The sequence below is a fragment of the Microtus oregoni genome, unplaced genomic scaffold (assembly GCF_018167655.1).
Source record: "Microtus oregoni isolate MIOR12 unplaced genomic scaffold, Mior012 000002F_ref0000024, whole genome shotgun sequence".
Classification (NCBI taxonomy): Eukaryota; Metazoa; Chordata; class Mammalia; order Rodentia; family Cricetidae; genus Microtus; species Microtus oregoni.
The window spans coordinates 45,556,765-45,582,056 of record NW_024543061.1 but is presented as its reverse complement, the minus strand read 5'-3'; the positions used below and the strand labels follow the sequence as shown (position 1 = coordinate 45,582,056).

General features: G+C 35.1%; 1 protein-coding gene across 4 annotated transcripts in view; it reads right to left on the bottom strand.

The window, feature by feature from the left end:
* Cntn6 (contactin 6) overlaps window positions 1-23,524 on the bottom strand; it is a 355,535-nt gene extending 332,011 nt beyond the window's left edge. For all 4 annotated transcript variants that reach the window (XM_041634298.1, XM_041634331.1, XM_041634320.1 and 1 more), the window contains exon 1: window positions 22,956-23,524. The gene's annotated coding sequence lies outside the window, so the exon portion shown is untranslated. The remainder of the gene's footprint in view (window positions 1-22,955) is intronic.
* Window positions 23,525-25,292: the final 1,768 nt, after the last annotated feature.

The window sequence follows — 25,292 nt, the reverse complement described above, 5'->3', positions numbered from 1 at the left end:
ACTTCTGACAGTCATGTGTTGGATTTAGAACTCTGAAATGATTTTCAGTGAGGATTTCTTGTTTCTCTGCATTTGTTTATTTCAGCTAACAAAAAAGTCCTCCAGACCTGTCTATGTTGTTGCAAGGTAGATTATCTGTGCAATAGAATCCCCTGTCCCATCCTTCAGTGTTAGGGTCTTTGAATATGTAAGTATCCAGTCCCTTTCACATTTAGCTCACACATATTAATTATTCTATTAGAAACCAAAAAGTCTATTATTCCCCATCATGTTGTGGTCACTTTGGGAAAGAATTCTCTAAATACCACAATGGTTGATAATTTCTGATGAGCTGATTCTTAAAGACCAAAGAAAGTTTTTCTTGGGAGGCACCAAATGATGAGACTTAGAGGTTTCTAAGTTTTTCTCTTGAACTCAGTGTCAAATTAAACATTTTGAATGGCATCCCCAAACCAAAATACATATGTAACAGTTCTATATATTAAGTAGTTCATTCAAACATATTATTTTCTAAAAACTTAGATGTTTCAAACACAAGTATTGTTTATATAGTATATTTTACACACATGCATTATATAAATTTATAAAATATCATATATATTTTATTAATATGGAATAACTTTTAAAATTCATAACTGTCTGTATTCCTAACAAGTAGTTTTTTTCTTGGCATAAAACAGCTTCTCAACAGCTTATCAATGCTTGGAAAGTGTTTTCTTAGTCTCATGTCCTGTTCACTGGGTTTTGTGCATTGGCTATCACTACATTAAATTGTTTTGTGTTTTTTAATCATAGTATCTGCTGGAAGTCTGGCTTCAAAATAGACAGGATATCAAAAAGGATGTGGTTAAAAGTGACGCTGAAATGAAACCACTTAATAGCAGAAGTTCCTGTAGCAGATGACAGATGCTGCCTATCTCGGCTGTGCTGGGACATTTAATTATATCCTGCTGTGACTCTTACCACTGGGGCAGTATTGAAGTTCATTGGCAGTCAGTTTTGGAATGGAGACAGCTGTGGTCCAACATGTTGACTCTGGTAAGTGACCTGTATACTCTGGCTCTCCTTCCTATCTGATGACTGTTTGACTTTGTGCACTGTTTTCCTCTGGATCTTACTATATTTATGTGTAACCCCTCTCTTATCTTTCATAGAAAATAGATTTTTATCATACAATATATTCTGATTATTGTTTCCTCTCTACCAGCTCCTCTCAGATCATATCCACTCCCCAACTCATACAAATCTATACCCTTTATTTATCTCCTGCTAGAAAACAAATAGGAATCTTAATAATCAATGATGATAATAATAACCAAACAAACAGAAGAAAAGGAGCCATATCTATTAGTTCATGCATCTCCTAGGGACCTGATAATAACTGTATATGTTAACCTATGCCAAATATTTAGGAATATGTGTACAGCTATATAAAGTGACATGTATATTTACTTACTTATTTTGTTTTCTGTTTCTGAGTGTTTTGCTGCATGTATGTTTTTGCTACATAATCATGCCTGGTTCCCATGGAGGTCAGAAGATTGAATTGGAGTTAACTAACATTGTGAACTAAAATATAATTGCCAACAACTGAATTCAGATGCTCAGTCAGTACAAGTGCTCTTTACCAATGGGACATTTCTCCAGTATCTTGTTAAAATTAACTTAATCTCTTCATCATGCTAGGGATGAGCAAGATATAAGATAAGCCTACAATATTTTATCAGAAGTAAACAGTGCCTCTATAGCATGTATATCAGTTTATTATTTATAGTCTTAGCAATATTGCTAATTGAAAGTGACTGAACACTTCCCACTCTCAAACAGTGTGCCTCTCTGAATAAGGAACTGAAAATCCTACAGCAAATCCCCTACAAGAAACTGAAACGAGAGGGCCAGTTCTGGGTACCTTAAGATATCCAGGTTAAATCCAGACTACAGAGCACATGACATAAAATCAAGACTAGGTCAGCCTAAGTGAATTTAAATCGCAAAGCAATTGCCATTCCTGTCTATTCAGGTAGCCTCCTGTGTCATTGTCAAACCTACCCATCGCTTTACTGATGCAGGCAGAAGATGAAAAAAAATTTTCAGAACTTCAGAATATTCAGCAGAAAGCTTAATGAACACATGAAAAAGACACTATTTTTGAAGTTTTCACCTAAACATAAATTTCTATTTTCTAAAATTTGAAAGTGACTATTTTCAAGTTATTCAAAGGGTAGGATACATACATAGGCCACCATCCAAGGGACAAGAGATGATATTGATTTCTTCCAGCAGCTCATACCTCCCTACACATTTATGAGCTCCTAAATCAAGAAGCAATTTTTGCTTTGTGACAATGATGGAGAAAGTGTCTACTTTTTCCATGATAGGACATCTACTTTATGTGACTTCCTTAATGGAAAACAGAAGGAAGACACAGGTTCTTCTGTTATTGCATGCAGGTGGACATTTTTACAAAGTCAATCTTTAATAAGAGCGGATATTTACATATCTTAAATCAAAAAAGTAATTCTGTTTTTCTGACATTATTACTTAAAAAAAAAGGCTCTTCATGTTCTTTATGTAAGACTTGCTTACGGAGAACAAAAGGAACCCTTTTCTTGAAGATCTGTCATGGGATATATACCAGTGCAGGTGCCATCATCAAGCATACAGTAGAAATTGATAAATTAATCATTCAATATCAGATTATTATTTTAAAACATCATCTTTGGACCAAGTAAAACTTATCTACTAGAGACGGAATGTCTATTAAGACCTGTGTGGAAAACTTATTATATTAATTAAGGGATTAGACATTATAATAAATAGTTGAACAATATTGCAATCATCACCAGTTGACATTGCTGTATAATCACATAGAATACATGAATTTATAAATAAATATGTACTCATGGGGCTGAGGAGATAGCAGAATGAGTGGGAGTGCTCATTCTGAGAGCAAGAAGAGCTGTTCTTATTTCTAACAACTATGTAAAAAGCCAGATATGCTTGCATATCCATGGAACCCCAGCTCTTCAGGACAAAGGCAGGTAGATTCTGACAGCTTCATATCCAGTCAGCCTAGCAGAAATAGCTAAGTCATAGTTTAGTGAGAGAATCTGCCTCAAGGCAATTAGACTGAGCAGAGCAATAGGGGGAGATGCTCAGGGCCTGAACACTTTTGTTATCCATTTAGCTATAGTACAAGCAACATTAAAATTAATAAATATAGATTAATAAAAATAATTTCCAGCCATATAAGTAGCTATTTTCATATATGTTCAGAAGAAATATTACAAAGCAAGTTATGTTCTAAATAAGATTACGTGCAGATACAGACTAAAATAAGTATATCCTTTTTAAATATCAGCAACATAGAAAACCTAGTGGCTTTACTGAGAATTAAATCCTTTTTCCCTAAGGTGAACTTACTTTCAAATGGGAATTAGAAAGAAAATATCTCACTTCCATTAGATTTTGGATGGTTTAAAATTATCCCTTAGACACTTTAATAAATGTACAATTGCATTTGTTTCTTTCTATTCTTTTTTGTAAGTTTTATATATAATAAGGATAATAATAAAAGATAAGGGACTATCTTCAGAATAGTATATTATTTTATTCCAAAATTTTGCATGCCTTTATTAAAAAAGGTGATCTTGTTGCTCTGAGAGTGAGTGGGAAGCCAGAGTCAATGAGACAGGCTTTGGAAATGCATGGGAGTTCCTGCTGTTTTCTTGGCAAGTATCTGTTTCACTAGAAATTCAGACTTTCAGTGTCAATTAGATGAAAATCGAATATCTGACTTACTGCAGTTTCTCATATAAATGGTCTTTTACACTTAAATTCTGAGGTTTAATTTGTATGTCCAAAATCCATTTAAAAATACTAATAAAGCAAGAAATTAATTCCAGACTGGAGAAATATCTGAGCAGGTGAGAATACTTGTTAGAGAGTCATAAAACCCTGAGCTCACATTCCCAGGGCCCATATAAAAGCAGGATGTCCTCTCACACACAGGCCGCCTATCACTGTGGTGCAGGAGACAAGAAGACTGATGGGGATTACTGGCCAGCCAGCCTAGGTGGTATTTCAAGGGGAGGGTGTAGTGAGAGTCCCTGTCTCAAAGAAATAGCATAGAATGGGATAAAAAAGGAAACAGATGTTTTCCTATGTTATCTGCTTGGACACATATGCTTCTCCCCATACACATGTACATACAGACTGCACACACATAGAGCACATTTCCAAAACATATGCAATAAAAGGATAAAAAATTCACAATTGTCAATATAACTAATCCATTATGTAGGGTTGGAAATAATAAACATATTTCATTAAGGCCCCCTGATAATAGACATTATTACACTTAAATATGCTTGGTGCTGTTTTAAAGTTGAAATATTCTGTTTTTTTTCTTTATTTTGAAAAAAAAAAGCTGTGTAAGGAACAAGCCAAGGAATGCTTTCATAAATTTAAATCTTATGTGTCACTCTCATGATATTTAGTCGTTATTTCTTTTAAGCAATTCAGAAGTTTAAAAATTAGAGAATGTCTATATAATTTTCAAGTTGTAATAGTTATGTTCCTTGACATGCTAACAAAACACCTGATTAATGCAAATTAAGGAAGACAGAATTTATTGTTTCACTGTCTGAGTGCATAATCTGCCATGGTGAGGAAGAAAGCATGACGGTGGGAATGCACAGAAGTTGGTCATATGGTATCTAAATTGAAGAGACAGAGAGGAGCACTGTCCATACAGGGTTTGTTTCCCCCTTTGTATTCTGTCCAGGGCACTTACTTTTTTTTTGAGACAGGTTTTCTCTGTAGCCTTGGAGCCTGTCCTGGAATTAGTTCTTGCAGACCAGCTTGACCGTGAACTCAAAGGAATCCACTGGCCTCTGCCTCTCTAGTGTGGGCATTAAAGGCCTGAGCCATCACCACCGGGCCAGGGCACTTACTTTTAGCAAAATTCTTCACTGCTCAGGTATAGACACATCCAACATTGTGTTTCCTTGATAATTCTAAATCCCATAAAATCATCAATGAAAATTAACCACCACACAGATTATATCTTGAAGACTAAAATTTGTTATTTAATTCAGAATTAACACTGCAGACTTCTAGACAAGTGAAATCTACATAGGCTCATCCAGCTCTTAAATAGAAGTGCTTTTACACCAAACATGTACAAACAGTACAGTTACAATTTTAAATTTAACACAGTGATTTTAATAAAATGGTTGATAAATATGTATTTATTCTACAGTTATTCAGTGTTACTCTAAGAAGCATTTTCCATCTCAAATCAGTTCACAAATTATTAGTTAAAATGTAATAAAAATGTATATTCTAGTAGATATTTATTACCAGAGTAACTTTTTGTATAAAAAATGTACAGACTTGCTGAATATTAGCAATAATTATACTCATCAAAACCGAATACTATATGCCTAAGCTCTTCAGATATTAGGAGGAGGACAACCTACACCTCTAAATAATTGTATGTGACTCGATTTTGACTCTCTTGACCTAAATTTTATCTAATTTCTGTCAGCAGACTCTGCAACTCAATTCATTGCAAAGCCATCTCATGTGATTCTTTTCTGGCTCGGCCCCAGCTCTGATAGATGTCTGTCTTTGGGGCCACCGCTCTAAAATAATGCTAATTACACACATTAGCTCCAAGCATGCAAGTCACAAAGTTGCAGCACAAACATCTTCAGAAATTAACCGGCACATCTGGAGCCTGGTTAAATATTCTTAAACTGCTCACTTTCATCACCCTGGAAGCATTAAACTTCTGGGCCAATTTTGTGTTGATCTTTTGCAGTCTAAAATATGATTAATGACACATTTAAAGATCAATTTAATTTTAAATAGGGAACGTTGTCTTAGTGCCTTTTCACAATGCACAAAATAAAAAGTGGCAATTTTGACATTGGCAAAATGACAGCTGCAAATTAGTGTTCTCCAGTTTGCTGAGTCAATACGCTGTCATGTCACAAGCCATATAGAGTCAAATTAATTTAAAATTTAGTTCGCCAATGAATAGCAGAGCTTTTAGGGAAATGGGCACTCCACAGTTCTAAATGTAAGCAATAGCACCTATTATGTAAGTCTCTCTCTGTCTTCTCTGTGGTAGGATTCTGTTTTTCAATGTGTTCTACTGAGTATTTCTATTAACTAGTATTGCTATTGAAGTCCATTTTATATTAAATACATTGGACTACATGGTGTTCAGACTAAACCTCCTCTGTGATTTCTAAAAACACTTTTGATTTTTTAGAGTGAGATCACCATTTGTGAGTTATTATTTTTCTTTAAACTGAAATTTAGGGGGCTGGAGAGATGGCTCAGTGGTTAAGAGCACTGACTGCTGTTCCAGAGGACCCAGGTTCAATTCCCAGCACCCACATGGCAGCTCATAACTGTCACAAGATCCAGTTCCAGGGGATCTGACACCTTCACACCAATGCACATAAAATAAAGTTAAATAAACCATAAAAAAAAACCCTGAAATTAAGGGAAACATCCAGTCCAAGAGACAGGCTGTGGTCTCAGAAATGTGTGCAAATTTACTTGTTGATCAAACTTCTAAAATATAGAGAGAGTTATTTCCTGCAGTAAGTATAGCTATTGCGGTAAAATTCATTTAAAACCCCACATGTTGGTTTTCTACCTTATACAGCACTAGTGAGAGGTGGAAACGAGTGTGACATCCTAGGGAAAAAAGTGAGAAAATGAGGTTGTGCCCTAGAAGATAATCTTCAGAACCCGGCCATTCATTTCCCTTTCTCTTTGCTTCCAAGACACCACAAAGTGAGCAGCTCACTGAGCTACATGACTCTGGCATATCAGGATGTGCTATCTAACCACAGACTTAAAGTGGATGGGGCCAATTAATCAAGGGCTAAACTCCTGAAACCAGGAGTTCATCTAAATTTGCCTCTTTATGGGATATTTATCTTGGAATCCTTAAAAAATATTAACAGAAAGCTGAATGATATAATAGTTTAAGATGACTAATAAATGTCATTATTCAAAGCTATAAGAAAAACATATTTTTATGGCTTATTTTTAAAAGTTTTTCTTTAAAGCGAAATGTGCCAAAAAAGCTGGGAATGTATTTGGGTGTAAATCAAATAAAAAATTCATTCCTAAAACTCTCTGTTTGAAGTTAAGCATCTGATTGCATTATTTTATTATGAATTAAAATAGCATCATATATAAAGCCAAAGTGCTATAGTAACTTAAAGTAAAATAAAATAAATAGATATCTTCTCTTGCTCTGAAGATCTAGGCCCCAAACTATACATTTCACATTTTGAGGGATATTCAGAGAGGAAAAGTTCACATAATTAAACAGATTTGATTTTTCTCTGGTGTATAAATTATTTCTTAATCTAAAGTCATTTACACTTATAATCTATATCAGTGGGTGTCAACCTTCTTAATGTGACTCTCTAATACAGTTCTTCATATTGTGGTGACCCCAACCGTAACATTATTTTCACTGATACTTCAAAACTATAAATTTGTTACCGTTATAAATTGCAATGTAATTATTTGTGTTTTTATATGGTCTTAGGGAACTTTTGTGAAAGTGTCCTTCAACCACTAAAGTGGTTGAGACCCGCAGGTTCAGAACCACTGATATATATTTACTCCTAATATTTTGTGTCATAGTACATTCCTGAAAACTCAACAATACACACATACGCACACACACACACACACACACACACACAGAGAGAGAGAGAGAGAGAGAGAGAGAGAGAGAGAGAGAGAGAGAGAGAAATATTTCAATATTTCTTTTTTGGTGGGGGGTTTTCGAGACAGGGTTTCTCTGTGTAGCCCTGGCTTTCCTGGAACTAGCTCTTGTAGACCAGGCTGGCCTCGAACTCACAGAGATCTTCCTGCCTCTGCCTCCCCAGTGCTGTGATTAAAGACATGTGCCACCACTGCCTGGCGAAAGAAATATTTCTAAAATGTGATTAGGAGTGACAGTAAATACTTAACTTGGTTTATTATTTTATTATAAAGTAGATCATATGTTGGTCAAAGGAGAGACATAAATTTAAGTTCAACATTAGCTATCATTTCAGCCTGTTAATTTTACATACACTGATTTAGATGACACCATAATAGCATAGTTAGAGTGAGCACAGACATATTTAAAATTGTGTTTTGCTACTATATTGGAAATCTCATTCATTAATTGAGCATATATTGAGCATCCACTACAGGTCCCACACTGTACCATATGATAGAGCTTAAAAGATTAAACATAGGAAATACATTTAGTACATGTGAGACTTATTAATATATAATTTTATGACTTAGTGGACATGGTAGATCAACATTTTACTGATATTTTATAAGAGGACAAGCAATACTTGTCTATCACTTGCAGTGATATGAATATATTTGAAAAAATTAGCTCACTCTCTTTTCACTGAGACTCAGGAGGGTTTGGAAAACCGGCCAGGTGCTACAGAGTCTGTGATGTGCCCCTGAAAACCAAGATTAAGAGATATAATGGCATTATATAAGATTTTATATTGTAAATGCTGAAAAATAAATACATTACAACTTTGAAGAAAATTTTCATCTCTAAACGGTGAGATGATTCTTGCTGTATGACCAACTTCTTGAGGCTGAGAAAAGCTGTGAATTCTCCCCCCAAAATCACAAAGGACATGGACTGACCTTTATCAAAAAAAAAAATGAAAAATGATACATGATATAATCAAAGTAGGTTTTATGAAGAAAAAAAGTTATTTATGGGAACGCTGATATTTAGCTTATTTGATATTTTTTGTCATTTCAAACTGAACATTGAAATCAAAATTTCATATTTTCAATGGTGTAGACAGTAGATCCTTCTAAGTATGAAAGTAGAAATGGCATCGTATCTTCCCTATCTCTAGTAATGTAGACATTTCCTCTTCTAGAAAGGGAGTTGCTCAGATACTTGGCATTTAATTTAATTCTCTTGTATGTTGTATTCTTGGGTCATGGGCAGAACATTTTCTGTAATGTCACTGCATAGTGACTTATGGGTGTTTAGAAACAGTACCATTAGGTAACACATAATGAGGCCTTCAAAAGGTATACATATTTGAGGTTAAAATTTTACTTCCATGGCTACATTTTTAAGAAACACAGACACAAACACACACATATATACGTACATATATGTATATATGTGAGTGGTGTGTGTATAGTCTTGGCGAAAAGACTATTCATCACAGCGCTCTTCATAAATGTGAGAGGTAGGTAGATGAAGTTAGGTACTGGTTTCAGCGAACTACGCAACACAAGACTTTAGAAAAACACTTTATAATATTTAAAATTTGCTCACAATATTTTAATTTTAATAAAAGGAAGGTACAATTCTGACCATATAAATTCATGCTAAAGTTTTGTTTACAAACACACACATGCATACACACATACTCACACACACACACATATACATACACACATACTCGCACAGGCAAACGAATGAAAATTTGAAAAAATCTATATCCATGTTGGAAATGATGCCAAATGCTAAGAAACAATAAAATGTAATGTGTAAGGTTTTTTTATTATTATTGAAAAAATTTCTGCCTCCTTCCCACCTCCCATTTCCCTCCCCCTCCCCGCACTCCTCTCCCCTCCCCCACTCTCCTCTCCTCCCCCACTCCAATCCCCTCTCCCACTCTTCTCCCCCTCCCCCACTCTTCTCCCCCTCCCCTCACTCCTCTCCCCCTCCCATGTGTAAGTTTTTTAATTACAATTTTAATTGATAAGTAAATGTGATGTTTATCAATAAAAAATGGTTGTAAAAACAATTTGTAGTGCTTGCAATTCCTCTCCATAATTTAGCAATGGGATTTAAGAATATAGATAGGAATTTTGACTTGATTCCACCAATTCCACCATCTTAGTGAGAGAAAGTTCTATTTGCTTGTTGGAAACATATTTTATTAATGCTAGGGCAATGAACCACTTAATAAGAAAATTTTGCAACTATTCAACGGGATATAATTTCTTATTAATCTGCTGGGTTTTAGACAGATATTTTTATTTTTTTTATTTTTTATTAATTTATTTATTAAAGATTTCTGCCTCCTCCCAGCCACCGCCTCCCATTTCCCTCCCCCTCCACCAATCAAGTCCCCCTCCCTCATCAGCCCGAAGAGCTGTCAGGGTTCCCTGGCCTGTGGGAAGTCCAAGGACCTCCCACCTCCATCCAGGTCTAGTTAGGTGAGCCTCCAAACTGCCTAGGCTTCCACAAAGCCAGTAAGTGCAGTAGGATCAAAACCCATTGCCATTGTTCTTGAGTTCTCAGTAGTCCTCATTGTCTACTATGTTCAGCGAGTCCGGTTTTATCCCGTGCTTTTTAAACTTTATGAATAATCTAAAATTATTTACCTCAGTTTGAAACTAAAGAGAAGAAAGTCAGTCATTATGTGAAAATATTTTATCCTATCATCATTTTAGTGTGTCCTACTCCCTTGGATTATTTAATTTGAATCAGAATAGGAAATAAACCAGTATTCTCCTTGTTCTCCTTCATCTGTGTTTTATTCAAAATTTATTTTAAAAAAGTCATTACAAGAAAACATGATAAACACATGTATATATATAGAGATATAGATATATTAGATACAAAATAATATAATATTTAGCCTGCCTAATAAAATGATACTGACAAGTCACATTGTAAGATGCCATTTTATTTAACTTTTGATTTACTGCTATTTATTGTCATAGTTTTACTCACCTAGCACAATTCTGGTTATTCAGTATGTTTTACCATTACTTAAGCTAACTCCAGTATTTCTGAGAGGTTGTTTTCACACAGAAATAAATTCACAAAAGGAGATAATATGCAGATTTTGAAAAGTCTGGGAATCCTATAATTATTTTGTAATTCAAATACTAATGAATCTTGAAACCTCACTGGTATTATTTACTTCTTGGAGCCGTTTTACATTTCATTGTGGGAGGAAGAAAACTTAACTGTTGTGTCTGAAGTGAAATAACCTCTTAATGCTAAAAGACTTATTAGTGATAGTGAGAGTATTCATGCCAGAAAATTTTATTTGATTTTCCATCCCCTTCATCGCAACTAAGTTACTTTTATTATAGTCTTCAGTACCTTTTTGAGTGGAATATTTTTTCCCATGATTTGCAAAGTAAGTCAATAGCATTGGGGAAAGGGGTGGGCCAGACTTGATTTTTTGGTAGAAACTGGATGTGCTGTCATGTGGAGAAAAAGACTCTCAATCCTCCATGTTAGTGCAAGTGGGACCAGGAGAAAATCTGTATGCCATAGACCCCATTACTTGGTGGTTCTGGAGATCCTCATGCCCAAAGAGAGAAGACACTTCTGAAACCTGTGCCTTGAAACCAGCAAGTGATAAGCTGCCTCGCAGCGAACGCCCCCTGCTGGAAGGAATTTAGATAGGCCATTTATGGACATAGGCCTTCAGGAGCTTCAATTTTGTTCCTTTTTTCTCAACTTGGTAACTTGGTATAGATCTCCAAGCAGCGCTTACAGTCTAGCCTGCTCACAGAACAGCTGTCCCTGCCGCACCCCAAAAGCTTTCCTTCCTGTAGACAGAGAAGTGGACTACCAAGAGGTGTCATTGTACCCCAGCATCACTGTGAGTGGAATATTTTTATTTATTTTTAAGATGTTTTTAATGGAAATAGAATTACATCACTTCTCTCCTCCCTTTCCTTCCTCCAGCATCTCCATTGTATTCCTCAAATAGATAGTCTCTTCTTCTTCATTGCATTGTGAGCACGGTGTGTGTGTGTGTGTGTGTGTGTGTGTGTGTGTGTGAGAGAGAGAGAGAGAGAGAGAGAGACAGACAGAAAGACAGAGACACACAGAGAGAGATAGACAGACAGACAGAAAGATAGAAAGAGACACACAGAGAGAGGCAAAAAGACAGAGACAGAGGAAGAGAGAGAGAGAGAGAGAGTCAGAAAATAAGCATTCTTTGCATCTCCAGAAAATAAGTTGCACTACTACTTGACTCAGTAGTGATGTGTTCTAAGACTTAACAATAAGTACTTCTGTCCGTCTTTCATCTACAAACCACATAGGCATGGTCTACACAAAGCAGCAGCATGAGGACAGAGCCCATACATTTGCATACATCTATAAAATACATATAACACAGCACTGTTCTAAGGTAATTTGTTTGAACACACATTTTTCATGTATTCCATCTTTTTTCTAAACTATTTCTTTCAATTTTTGATATTATAATATAATTACACTATTTATCCCTTCTCTATGTTCCTCCCAAGTCTTGTCATATACTCCTCCTTGCTCTCTTTCAAATTTCTCAACTAAATTTTTCATTAAATGTTGTTACATACATGTATTTATATTATATACATTCCCAAGGAATACATCTACAAAAAATTCCGGAGAGTATAGCTCTTGGAAAATTTTATTACTTCTTTTTGCAGTGTGATGTCATACTTTGAATATCTATGAGGAACATAGACTCATATTTTTGCATATTTAAGAGGCTGTTGCCTAGGAAATATTTTAATGTCACATGCTTTAAAATGCCTTTCTGTCACTCAAAAAAAAATCTTTACCATGAAACTTACAGCAAATCTGATTTTCAATCTTCCCTTCCCTTTACTGCTTTGTCCTGATTGGAAGACTGACAGAAGGCAGAGAAGAAAATGATGTGCTCTGTCTTCGGTCCTTTTCATTTTCTAAGAGTGCTATTCCAAGAATCCATAATGTTCCCAAAGTTTACCAAAACTTGCAGTGCATTACATGCAGATATATGATATCCAGCAGCTTCAGACAGACACATGTGAAGAAGAGCATTAGCCTTGAAATAATATACACATAAAACTTTGAATTGAAAATGTCTATATTCTTCTGACTACAAATTCACAATAGCGTCTTGTAAACATGAGTAAAAAGTTACTAATGGCTTCAGAAGGTGTCTTCAATCCCATTCTTCAGAATAAGAGGAAACTGGTTCTCTTTTAGGTATTAAAAATTCTATCGAGATGAAAAATGGTTCAGAGGTCAAGAGCTCTGGCTGTTCTTCCAGAGGTCCTGAGTTCAATTCTGGGTTACAACATGGTGGCTCACAATCATCTGCAATGAAATCTGGTGCCCTCTTCTGGCCTTCAGGTATACATTCAGACAAAACATTGTATATAAAATTAATAAATAAATAAACAAATATATAAATAAACAAATCTTTAAAATTTCCATCTAATTTTCTTTTTGTCAGTCATCAGGAGGAATTAAAAGCAAAGTCAATTTGTTTGTCCTAAGTTTGGAATATGTCATGGAAATTGCTGTGTTAATGTTTCAGAATAATTGGTGACATATTTTATGAAAAAATATCCCATTAGACTTAAAGAATTAATGCAGCAATAGCCCTAAAGTATCTAAATGAATAGCATCTAATTTTCCTAACTAAATCCTTGACTATGTTCTAACCTACTATTTCATGAGATGATCACACTGTTTTAATTTATAACTTTTAACAATTTATAGTATTTGTAGAACTAATGAAAAGATAGAAACCAGTGGTTTTGATCATTCCTTGTTATATTTTGTTCAAAGGACTGAATATTGTTCCTAAAAAAAAAATCAGCGAAAATAATTATTTGAAAATGTTGAAAAAAAATTAAAGAAAAAGAAAGAAAAGGAAAGAAAGGGAAAAAAAAACATACTGAGCTGGGATTTCCAGCATTCATTAAAGAGCCAGTCATGGAATTATCTTTGTTTAAACCTAATGATAGAAGCAGGCAGAGACAGGCTACTGTCCAGAGCTCAGTGGCCAGTTAGCCTAGCTGAACAAATCTTGTGGTGCACTGAGAGCCCCTGTTTCAAATATTAATATAAAGAATGATAAATGAAATCACTCATTGCTGACTTTGGCCTACCTCCCCACACACACACCATGCACATAATGGCAGCTGAGTGGATACACATGTGTGCATATATGCATACTTACACACATACATACACACACACACACATACTACACCCAAGAAGAGGAGAAAATGAATCTTAATTACTAAGGCGGGAGTACTTAGAGTATAATATATAAACAAATGGTTCAGATTGTTGTCTTGAACACAGTCCTTCCTTTTCAAAGTACCACCAAGCAAACAGAAAAATTGCCAGCAGAAATGTATGAGGCATTGGAATGCCATTAGAAAGAACTAGCACCAGAAAATTATAAAGTCTGAAGGCCTCCTGGAAGAAAAGCATACCAGAGATACTTTAAAGGTCTGGCAGGGATGAACTGCAAACAACCTAAGAGCAAATTACCTTGAATTAGATATGAAACCATAGGAGACCATGGTTTCCTGAAGAAAGTGAGTTGCTGAACCTTGTTTATAAGGACCAAACTCACTCTGTCTGCACAGGAAATAGATATTTAAAGTACAGTAGTCAATTTCAGGTTAAAATATATAAAGAGAAACAAAGAAGAAAAGAACATTTCTGTGTTCCTCTGTAGGCAAATGTGAAGAGAGTTATCTCTATGATGGACTCAGGACTCAAAGTGAGTATTTCATAGAAAATTTCTACTGCAGGTGAATTGTCATAGGGGAAAATTCAAAGGAACAAAAATATAATGTACCATGATAGAGATAAATAATAGAGGGATTTTCTCCTAGAACGTAAAAATCAGACAAAAATCAAAAGCTATCTCTAAAATAAAAAGGGAAGAGTCACAAAATACTGGAAAATATTTAAAGATACACAGGAAAAATAAAGGTGTTTTCCTTTTCAAAGCTAAAGGTATAAAATATAAATGGGAGGAAGGCAGCTTCATAGAATGGCAGTTATTAAAAGTTTGCTAGGAAACCTAAAAGAGAAAAATAGATGAAGGAAATGATGAAGAAAAGTCTTCAAAGAGTAAATTAAAGTGCTTTCATGTTGCAAGACTGAAATGCACAGTAACTACACAATTTCAATAGCCAAAAAAGAAGAAAACAAACATCAGAGGTTATAGAAACTCATCTCTCTATCTATCTATCTATCTATCTATCTATCTATCTATCTATCTATCTATCTATCTAATCTATCTAAACTATATAGAAACTGTGAAACTGGAAATATATAAACAGATAAACAGTATCTATGTTTTATTTTAAGACATCCATTATAATTTTAAATTTATTATTGCTTTTGGATGCATGGTTAATTTGTGGGCATATACTGGTCCCATTTATGTTACTGTGATAAAATAATGACGAAAGCAAGTTGAAGAACTTATTTTGACTGACACATCTAGAGAGCTAAAGTCCATAATACTGAGAAAATCATGACATACTGATGGGGATGGAAAATTGGTTAATTGCATTTGATTGGAACACAGGAAGGAAAGAAAGCTAGGAGGAACTGGGGCTAGTCTATAAACCTTCCAAACCAACAGAGATGTATCAGCAATGTTGCACCTCCTTAAAAGTTTAATAACCTACCAATATGGTGCCATCTACTGAAGATCAAATGTTCAAATACATGAGCCTTTGGGGAATATTTCTCATTCAAACAACAGAAAATTGTTATTTTTATATTAAACATACCAAAAACTAAAATAACAAAAATAATAAAATACAGAAGCTTTTGCAACTTTTTGTTGCAAACATAGTTATGGTATTCTCTCATTTTATTTTGTGCTCTGTTTTTATGAACAGAAAATTAAATAAGTTCTTGATCAAGTCCAAATACTTTCTGTCTGTAGAACTAAACTATTTTTAGTTTTTATGTATCCACACACTAGTGTCTCTGAGTCTTTCCACATTTTTCGCATAAGCACTATTTTTATTTCCAGTTTGGTGATTTACACACCAAATTTAATTTTCTACTAAATACCCAATACAATTGATAAGATGATGATTATAATTTTCATTCTGTTCATTGTTTTATATTATTTTTACTCAATTGATTCTAAAGCTAATAGACAAATATTATAGTAGTAATAATATAACTATAATGAACCAATGAACACATAGAGAGCTTATTAATTGCTGGGCTTTCTTCCAAGATATTTTCACAAATTAAGCCATTTAATTCTCTTCATAATACAATGAAGTCGATACTGTTATTATCTCCACTATGAATGGAGAAATTGAGATGTAGAGAGGCCATTGCTATATTGCCACTGCAGACACCTGAAATCTAAATACCCAGGCTCCAAATCTTTTTCTCATTTATTTTGCTATGAATCTGAGGCTGACCTAAAACCCATGATCCTCTTGCTTTAGCTTCTGAGATGCCCAAGTGCTGAAGTTAGATTCCTACAGACACATCCCATCATGGCATACACACACACACACACACACACACACACACACACACACACACAAACACACACACTCACCTGCACACAACACATACAACCTCAATTTCAGGTACAATGACTTCTGTTCATGTAAATCTCAAGGGTCATAATTTTGGAGTAAAAATTGCATAAATGGACTGTTAAAAACTAAAAGATTTCTACTGAAAACTCACAAAACAAAGATATTTATTTTCAAGTCTTGTTCTACAGCAACAAAGAGAAGAAAGAAAAAAAATCTACTTATGGTGTTGGGAAAACACAAAGGAAAACAGCAAAGTCTTTCTGACCCTGGAGACAGTATTTGTGGGCGCAATGCCAAACACACTACCTGAAACAAATTTCCATTGTTTCCAAATACACTAAAAGCACATACTTTAGGTAATATAGAGAAAACATGCCAAGTGTTTGTTTATTTTTGTCTTTGTTAGATATTTCTCTTTTATATTAAGATAATATATTATCTCAAACCCTGAAGGATGGGAAATGACAGAAGAGAATATTAAAAGTTTCCACCATCGAGAGCCTTGATTTAAAAGCCTTGCTATGCCTTAGGGCACTGAATCATCTGAAAAATGGGAGGATACACATGCCTCAAGACAATAAAATAATGAATCTTAAATACAAAGGTGTATATTGTGGATATACAGTTATATTAAAGTTCTAAATACCTAGGGATTGTACAACAAATATCTAAGTGCTTGATACTTTGCGAAGAGTTGAATTTATTCAAAAAAAAGTAACATTATTTAAAGTAATTGTAGGACATATTATAAAATCTCATCAAATTTATTTTTCTTGTAGTATTTCACATCAAAAATTGAAGAAAGAAGTTTTCATATGCTTACTGCACTACCACATACATGGTACTTCCCACTAATATGGTCATTAATTATAATGGTGTAGATATGTTTCATGAGGGACATGGTCGTGTTGGCATCCCAAAGTCACATGTTTACTGTATGAACCAGGTCTGTTAACCAGGGTTTATTCCTGGTGTTATCATATACTCTATGAGTTTTTTATAGCATCCTAAAATCATCCCTATGCTTGTTTCTAAGGATCTTTTATGAACACATTTTAAAACAAAAAGATTTAAGGGGGAATAAAGCAATACTATGTAATTGAAAAACATAAATCTAAAGAATAATAGCTAAATTTTCAGAAAGTGATGAGAAATTTCTCTGACATAGTTTTAATATCTCTAAACATACTCTTTCTGTACATATTTTAAAATGGAAATTCAGCACTCAAAGGGACATGTCAAATGATAAAGATACCTAAATCTGTAGAGGGAAATTCACAGATAAACACTGTAACAGAAAGTATACAATCAAAGCAAAGCATTTGAGATAATAATGAAACAAAGTGCAGAGTTTAAAACAAATTTGAATACTTTTATAAGTATGAAAAATGTACAATTAAGAATCAAGATTGACAAAAGTGGCAGCCCAAAAGAAAGAAAAGGAAGAAAGAGAGAAAGAAAGAATAAAGAAATAAAAGATAAAGGGTAACAGTTGGTTTGCTCATGCTCTCAAGTATTCAGGTATTAGGTAGGGAAACTAAAAACACATGACTAAAAATCTTGTTGCAATGAAAGAATCTTATTTGTATATCAATCAAAATCTCAGTAATGGGTTTTGGATAGATGATTGCTATCCAAAGAACAAGATTATTTTCCTATCAGAAATATTAGGGCACTCATAACCTCCTGTAGTACAAATATATGCAAAACAAATCATAACAAATATGGAAAGGATTTAAATTTTAGTTGTATTTGAAATACCATCAGATAATAAAATGTTAACAAATATGAAGAAAACATTGATATATGAATCCTACCTATTTGGATCATAAATCTCTGATATTGACTTCTCAATTTTCCTAGAAAAAATACTTAAATAACTTACAGATTGTAATAGCCAATACACTGATATAATTTGTATTAAATTTACAGTTAATAAATTATGTGAAAAACAATTGTATGACTTTTATATTAATTAACTACCTTTATGATGGTGGAAGGTCATTGGCTAATAAAGGAACTGCCTTGGCCCATTTTATTGGTTAGGACGTAGGTAGGTGGAGTAAACAGAACAGAATGCCGGGAAGAAGAGGAAGTGAGCTCAGAGACTCAACAGCTCTCCTCTCTGGAGCAGATGCCTGAAAGAGACGCCATGCCCCGCTCCCGGGATGAAGCTTCGACCCAGGATGGACATAGGCTAGAATCTTCCCGGTAAGTGCACCTTGGGGTGCTACACACAGATGATTAGAAATGGGCTAAATTAATATGTGAGAATTAGCCTAGAAGAGAATGGGCCAAGCAGTGATTAAATGAATACAGTTTGTGTGTTGTTATTTCAGCCATAAGCTAGCAGGCGGCTGGGGTTTTGGGGATGCAGCCCCACCACCGCTCCTAATAACTACACCTTTAACAATCGAGTGGAAATTTAATTTGACCTTTATGTACTTAATCTCACCATAGCAGTATTTCAGATTATCTCTATTGTTTTCCTGACCTTTATGTGTAAAACATAATTACATTCCTCTCCATCAAATAAAAGAATCTTAAAGTAATGGCAAGATAATATTTCCTTAGACTGACCAATTATAGAAATATTTTAAGAAAAAAAAATGTGGATTTGAAACTTGAGATTTCTGTCCGGTGCTCCAATGTGGGTCTCTGTCTCTGTCTCCTTTCATCGCCTGATGAAGTTTAATATTCAGGAGGATGCCTTTATGTTTTTCTTTGGGTTCTCCTTCTTATTTAGCTTCTCTAGGATCACAAATTATAGGCTCAATGTCCTTTATTTATGGCTAGAAACCAAATATGAGTGAGTAATGGGTTTTTGATCCTACTGCACGTACTGGCTTTGTGGGAGCCTAGGCAGTTTGGAAGCTCACCTAACTAGACCTGGATGGAGGTGGGTGGTCCTTGGACTTCCCACAGGGCAGGGAACCCTGATTGCTCTTTGGGCTGATGAGGGAGGTGGACTTGATTTGGGGAGGGGGAGGGAAATGGGAGGCAGCGGTGGGGAAGAGACAGAAATCTTTAATAAATAAATAAATTTAAAAAAAAAAGAAAAAATGTGGAAGTGAAGAATAATGAGAACGTTCATCTGGTGTTGGAGGTTCCAAAGCATTCATCTGAGAGAAAAAAAAAAAGTCATATTCAACAACAGCTAACCCTTCTGGGTAATAACTTTGAACATGGGATGTTTACAACAGTGCTTACAAACCTGTATAGCTTTCTCAAAAGTATGACTATTTGATTGGAAAATGATAACTGGTCTTGACTGCGCAATGTAAAATAATGATCAGGAAAACAACCGTGAACATGTGACTGTCTCCATATATATTTCCAGAAAGTGGGACCCACCCACCCCAAAACCAAGGATGAGTCAGGGTTTAAATGCTTGTTAGGAAAGTGTTAGTTGTTTCAAATTTGAAATGAATCTAAAATGAAGCTTCGCTAATTACCATACGTCAATAATCTAATTTTCTGAATTGATTATCTTAACACACACACACACACACACACACACACACACACACACATGGGGTTTACATTACTTTTAAAGCTGTCAAAAAGGCTGAAAAAATAATAGCTTAATAGGGTTCCTATGATTAATCTCAATCTGGTATGCTTATCTATCTGTTCTTTAAATTTTATTTCTTTTCCAATCAGTTTACCTTTAGTTCTTATTGACCATCCTACCTGGCTTGAGAGTCAACTTAAGTAGAAACCTTAAATTGTTTTATATCCCACTTGGGCAGAAAAGTAGCTAGGACTAGATGTCAACCTTCTACATGTTCCCAGAGCCTCGAGTATTGAAGACGAAATTTTAGATCACTAGTTAGACATTAGAAGACATAAGGACAGTAGAGGGAGATTCCTCACTTATAACCAATGGCTTATAAAAACAGGGCTGTATGTTTGGTGTTCTACATCTCAGAGTCACAGAATCTGGCTTATCTGGCCCTGAGAAGACACATGGCGTCTAAACTTCCACGAATGTCATTAATTGATCATTGTCTAATCTTGACTCAAAAGCCCTTAGCCTTAGACGTCTACTATATAGCAAGTGTCTTTACATACTATTTCCACTAGCATCAGTACAAATAGTTCTGTCAATCACCTAGACAGGAGTGAGAATTTTAAAAAGTGCAATGTGTTCTACAAACTTTAGACATAAGATAAAATCTGTTTAAAATATAAATTTGCACATGTCTCTGGCCTTTCTCCCTTCCCACACTTTGAGAGAGTTTTGTTGTTCAGTGATCTACTTAGCCACTGGCTACAGTCATCCATTGAGAGTACCAACAATACTTGCTGATAAAGCCCACCATTTTCTATAGCCTATTTTGTCTTTTTACTTCTTTTTCCAGAGAACACAAAGAGCAGGGATCTGTAAAGAATTCCAAGCAAGGTTCTGTTGGCAATGATGGGTATTTTGAGAACTGATTAACATTTAAATATGTATTAAAATAACTCCAAATAATTATTTTTTCATAGTTTTTGTTTATAACTATATAGTTATTTTTCTGAAACTAGTATTTTTACTGCAAACAAATATATAACAGAATTTTGGCAGCTTATATCGTTTTATCTCTTTTTTGTTTTACAGAGTAAGATAAATTCTTCTGCAAGGATATCTGTCAAATTATTGATGATATCATCACACTAAGTACTCATTATTCTGAGAAAGATGGCTATACTATAAGAAACCGTTCTCTATAAAGTACATTTCTCCCCATCCCATCTTATTAAGAGAAGTTTAAGCACAAAGAAATAACACCTCATCTTGTTATTTTTAGAGGATGTGATCTCTCAAGTTTTCATATTTTGCTTGTTTATTTTTTCAAGTACTGAAGCTGATGATAGCACCTTCTACTTTACATGTGAGTATAAATATGTAGCTACATAACTATTTCATAATCCCCTTCCTTCTGAAAGTAAAATCAAAAGGTATCAATTTTTTTATACTTTTTTCACTCATCTGAAGAATAGAAGCTCACTGTCAACTTAATACACTTCAAACTGTCTTCAAAACACAATTCATTTTATGGGAAATGGGAAGCCCACACCTAATGTGTGGTCATCTGCTAAGTGACCGAGTGAATTCAGCTTCATTAAAGAAAGTTACACATATATATTGAAAATAAAATTAAGACAGCTCTCTAGAAATGCTCAATGAAAATAAAGAATCACATTTTATTTTAAGCAATTTTTAAGTTCTTGCTATGAACTGTTAACTTATTAATTTATGTAACCTCATATAAGGCCTTTACATAAAAGTTTCTTGATTGAAAATCTTTATACCGCATAGCCATGATTTTGCTAAGAAAAATCTTTGAAGCAACAAACATGAAACGTATCTGTATTTCTGTTAGATATACAATTTGTGCCAGCATTTTTGTGAGCATATGTTTGTTTAGTGGAAATGTATATATTTACACATGTTGAGGGGAGGGCTAAAAAAAACTATGCTCAAATATGTTATTTCTTTATAAATTGCAATGCACATAAATTGTTGACACATTTCAACAACAATGGTTTTAAAAGGTGACAAATGAATCCATCAGATGCATGAAAATTGCTTAGAACATGAAATTCAATAGCCAACATATTCCTTGGCTTATAGGTATCTTTGAGAAACGCTGTCACTACAGAACATTATAAATCCTTTATTCTCAAGATAAATCTATAATGCCGTTGTTCTCCCTGTTTTCTTGCTTTGTGTAATTTCTATTTGCTATTCCGTGGAAGCTTCTCAGAGGACATAGGCAGGATCCTGATTATTTAAACTTTAGTTTCATTTGGAGGAACAAGAACTATAAATTCCAATCTCCCCAAACCTCCAATGTTACACTATCGTGTTAACACTGGGGCATATGTAGTGGCTAATCTGAGAACTCTACAAAGTTTTGCTCCCAAGTCATCAACTCCTGAAACTTTCATAAAGTATTATAAGATCCTTATCGTAACAGGCTTAGCTGGGATAAATGGGGAGGGAGTGTGAGTTCACAAGCTTTTATCTCTAAGCTGGGTGCAACCAAAATGTCAGAGGAAATTTGGTGCACCCATTTGACCTCCACTCCTGTGTTTCTCCCGTTGTGAAAACCCTCTCCAAGGAAACTTTTATAGCCGTTCCTTTAAATCATCTGTGGATACTGCAAACCCCACCCCTCAGCCCTTGGAGGAAAAAAAAAATAGCAATCACATCTTCTGATCTGTCTGCCGTTTCAGAAAGGGCGTGTAGCCATCGGAAAGTACCAGAATTAGCACTGTCATCCATTCTTGCCCATTAGTTTTACTGCAGCAAAGACTAGTGAAACATTGAAAAAAAAATACCTGTAGTCTCACTTTATCTGGTTTGATCCTACGTCTCCCGATACAGATTCAATGCATTTTTCTCTCACAGGGAATAAACGTTTTTAAACAATCAGCATTATAAAAACACAGCATCAATGAAACAGACACTCCCCCCCACCACCACACATACAACCCCAGCTTTTACCTGTTATACTAATACAAAGAGATAGAAAGCAAGAAAAGCTGCAGCTTGACCAGCAAAATTCTCATTGCAGCAGACAGCGCAATTCTGTACTTACGAATCTTAGCAGGGAAATGTCTCAGGATCTTTACAATTTTTCTGCAGAACTCTGTCTGGAGCTCTCAGCCAGGCATGCTGTGCATCCAAGCAGAACCAAGCCGTATGGAATGTCTATGCAGCTGGGAGATAATGGGACTCTTTTTCCCAGCTGGGACTGCAAGCCTTTTATCCACTGAGTATTGCGTGGCTCCTCTCTGGTCTTAAGCATGAAATACGCTCCTCTCCTGCTGCATTCCTGACGGAACCTAGACAATTAGTTCTTGAGGCACATGTGAAAAGCTCCCGTTTAGAATATTCAAAGGGAAAATTCTCTCCACACTGAAAGCCAGTTCTGTCTTCCCCATCCTTCACAGACTCAGGCAGTTGGGAGCAGCTGCCATTCCAGCGGCAAGAAAGATTAAATTCACTCTCCCCCACCTCTATTCTTTGACTAGATATAGTCACTCCTTTCGGGTCATCAGAAAATTGTTCTTATTGAAAACTGGGTCAGACTAACTACTTATTAGGCATCCAACAGGGAAGGAAGTAGTTTTTTTTTTTTCCTTCTTTCTTTCTCTGGTTTCGCTGCATTGTCATTTGCAAGGAAAGATTAAGCTGGTCAAGGGTCTGCACCAATTTATACTGCGTTCAAACAGAAGCTTTCTGAAACATGCCCGCAGCTCCTGGTGCTAGTGAGAGTGAAGAGAAAGGGGAAATAAAAATCAAAGGCCTATCCCTAAAGCCCGTCTAAATGAAATATGTGCGTTAGACTTCTTAAAGATAGCAGATTACATAAAGTGGAGTCAAATAGACCAGAAGAATAGTGTTGCTCTCATAAACAGTGTGTTTACACTCTCCTAGGTAAGGAAGGAGTTTGCCTGTGTTTGTGTAACAGTTTTGTTTAAAAACAATTAAATAAATAAATGTTCGTCGTGTTTCACACAGAGTTCTCTGACTAAACTTTTTGGTATGACTAAGTCTTGGAATGGTTTTTGAAGAGACTGCTTGGGGAATAAAGCTAAAACACATACAAAGCATGTGTATGAACATAGAGATCCTAACACATACAATCATACCTATAACACAAGAATATTTTCAGGGTGCAACACAAAGAAAATATATTTTTTGACATTTGATTGTTAAATAAATGGATGCTTGGAAAACTAAATTACAAAGCACATTAGTTTACATCAAAAAGTATCTTTTGACCGTACTTTGATTTATATACTAAGCAAGGCATGTATTACTGGATATTTTGATGACGTGGATTATATTTCTCTGTTACTATATCCACCCAGCAGGTCATTTGTCAATATGGGCAAGCTTCATCATCAAAACTTTATAGGGAAGATGATTCTTTTTGGTTGTTGTTGTTTATATTGGGACATGGCCTCATAATTTTCTCTACACTAGCCTCTAACTCTCTTTCCTGCCTTAGCCTCCCAAGTGCTGGGATTCTAGGTTCCTATCATTATTTCTCTTGTTCATATATTCCTTTCTCCCTCTCTTTAACTGTATTCCAGAGCTTGACCTGGTGCATGGCTGTATATTTCTGCATCAGGTTCCATGAATTACTATTTGAAGGCTCTATGATGATAGTTGGGGTATTCACCAGTCTGAAGATCAGCTCCAGTACCCCTCCACTGTTGCTAAACATCTTAGTTGGGGGTCATCTTTATGTATTATTAGGAAATTCCCTAGCACCAGTTTTCTCCCCATTGTGACTCATTCTATCAAGAAATCTTTTTCATTGCTCTCACTTCCTTTTTATATTACATAAAAAAATAATGCAAAAGAATTTGTTCCTTTCCTGTCACTGTATCTAAGTATGTATCAGTCACTCAGTCTACAGTTATAGCCTTCCCTAATGCTCCTCCGCATGGAGTATTTTCTCCTCAGGCCATGCCCCATGTCATATTGGCAGCCATACTGACTTCTAAATAAATATATGTAAGGATATTCAAACCATTCTTCCCCATTTCACAGCTCTCAGATCTCCCTTTTTTATTTCCCTTCATACTTGTAGCCAAGAAATGTACTTTTGTCCTGCCAAATCTTTGAAATTACTTATGTTTTTGATATCTCATTTCCTTTAGCTTCTGTTCCATTTCCAGGCTCCTCATTACTACAACTCATTGTGAAAAAACTGTCTGTATGCATTACCTCCAGTGTACACGTTCTGATCCTTATTTGAATCCAGTCCGATTGGTCCTTTGTTCCCACATTCCACATAAGTTTCCCTTGTTAAGGTCAAAACTAGATCACATATTTAAAACTCTCAGTAGCCGGTTTGCAGTTCTTGTGCTAGTTGACATAATGTCAGTAATTGGAACAGTTAGTCATTTTCTCCTTGTTT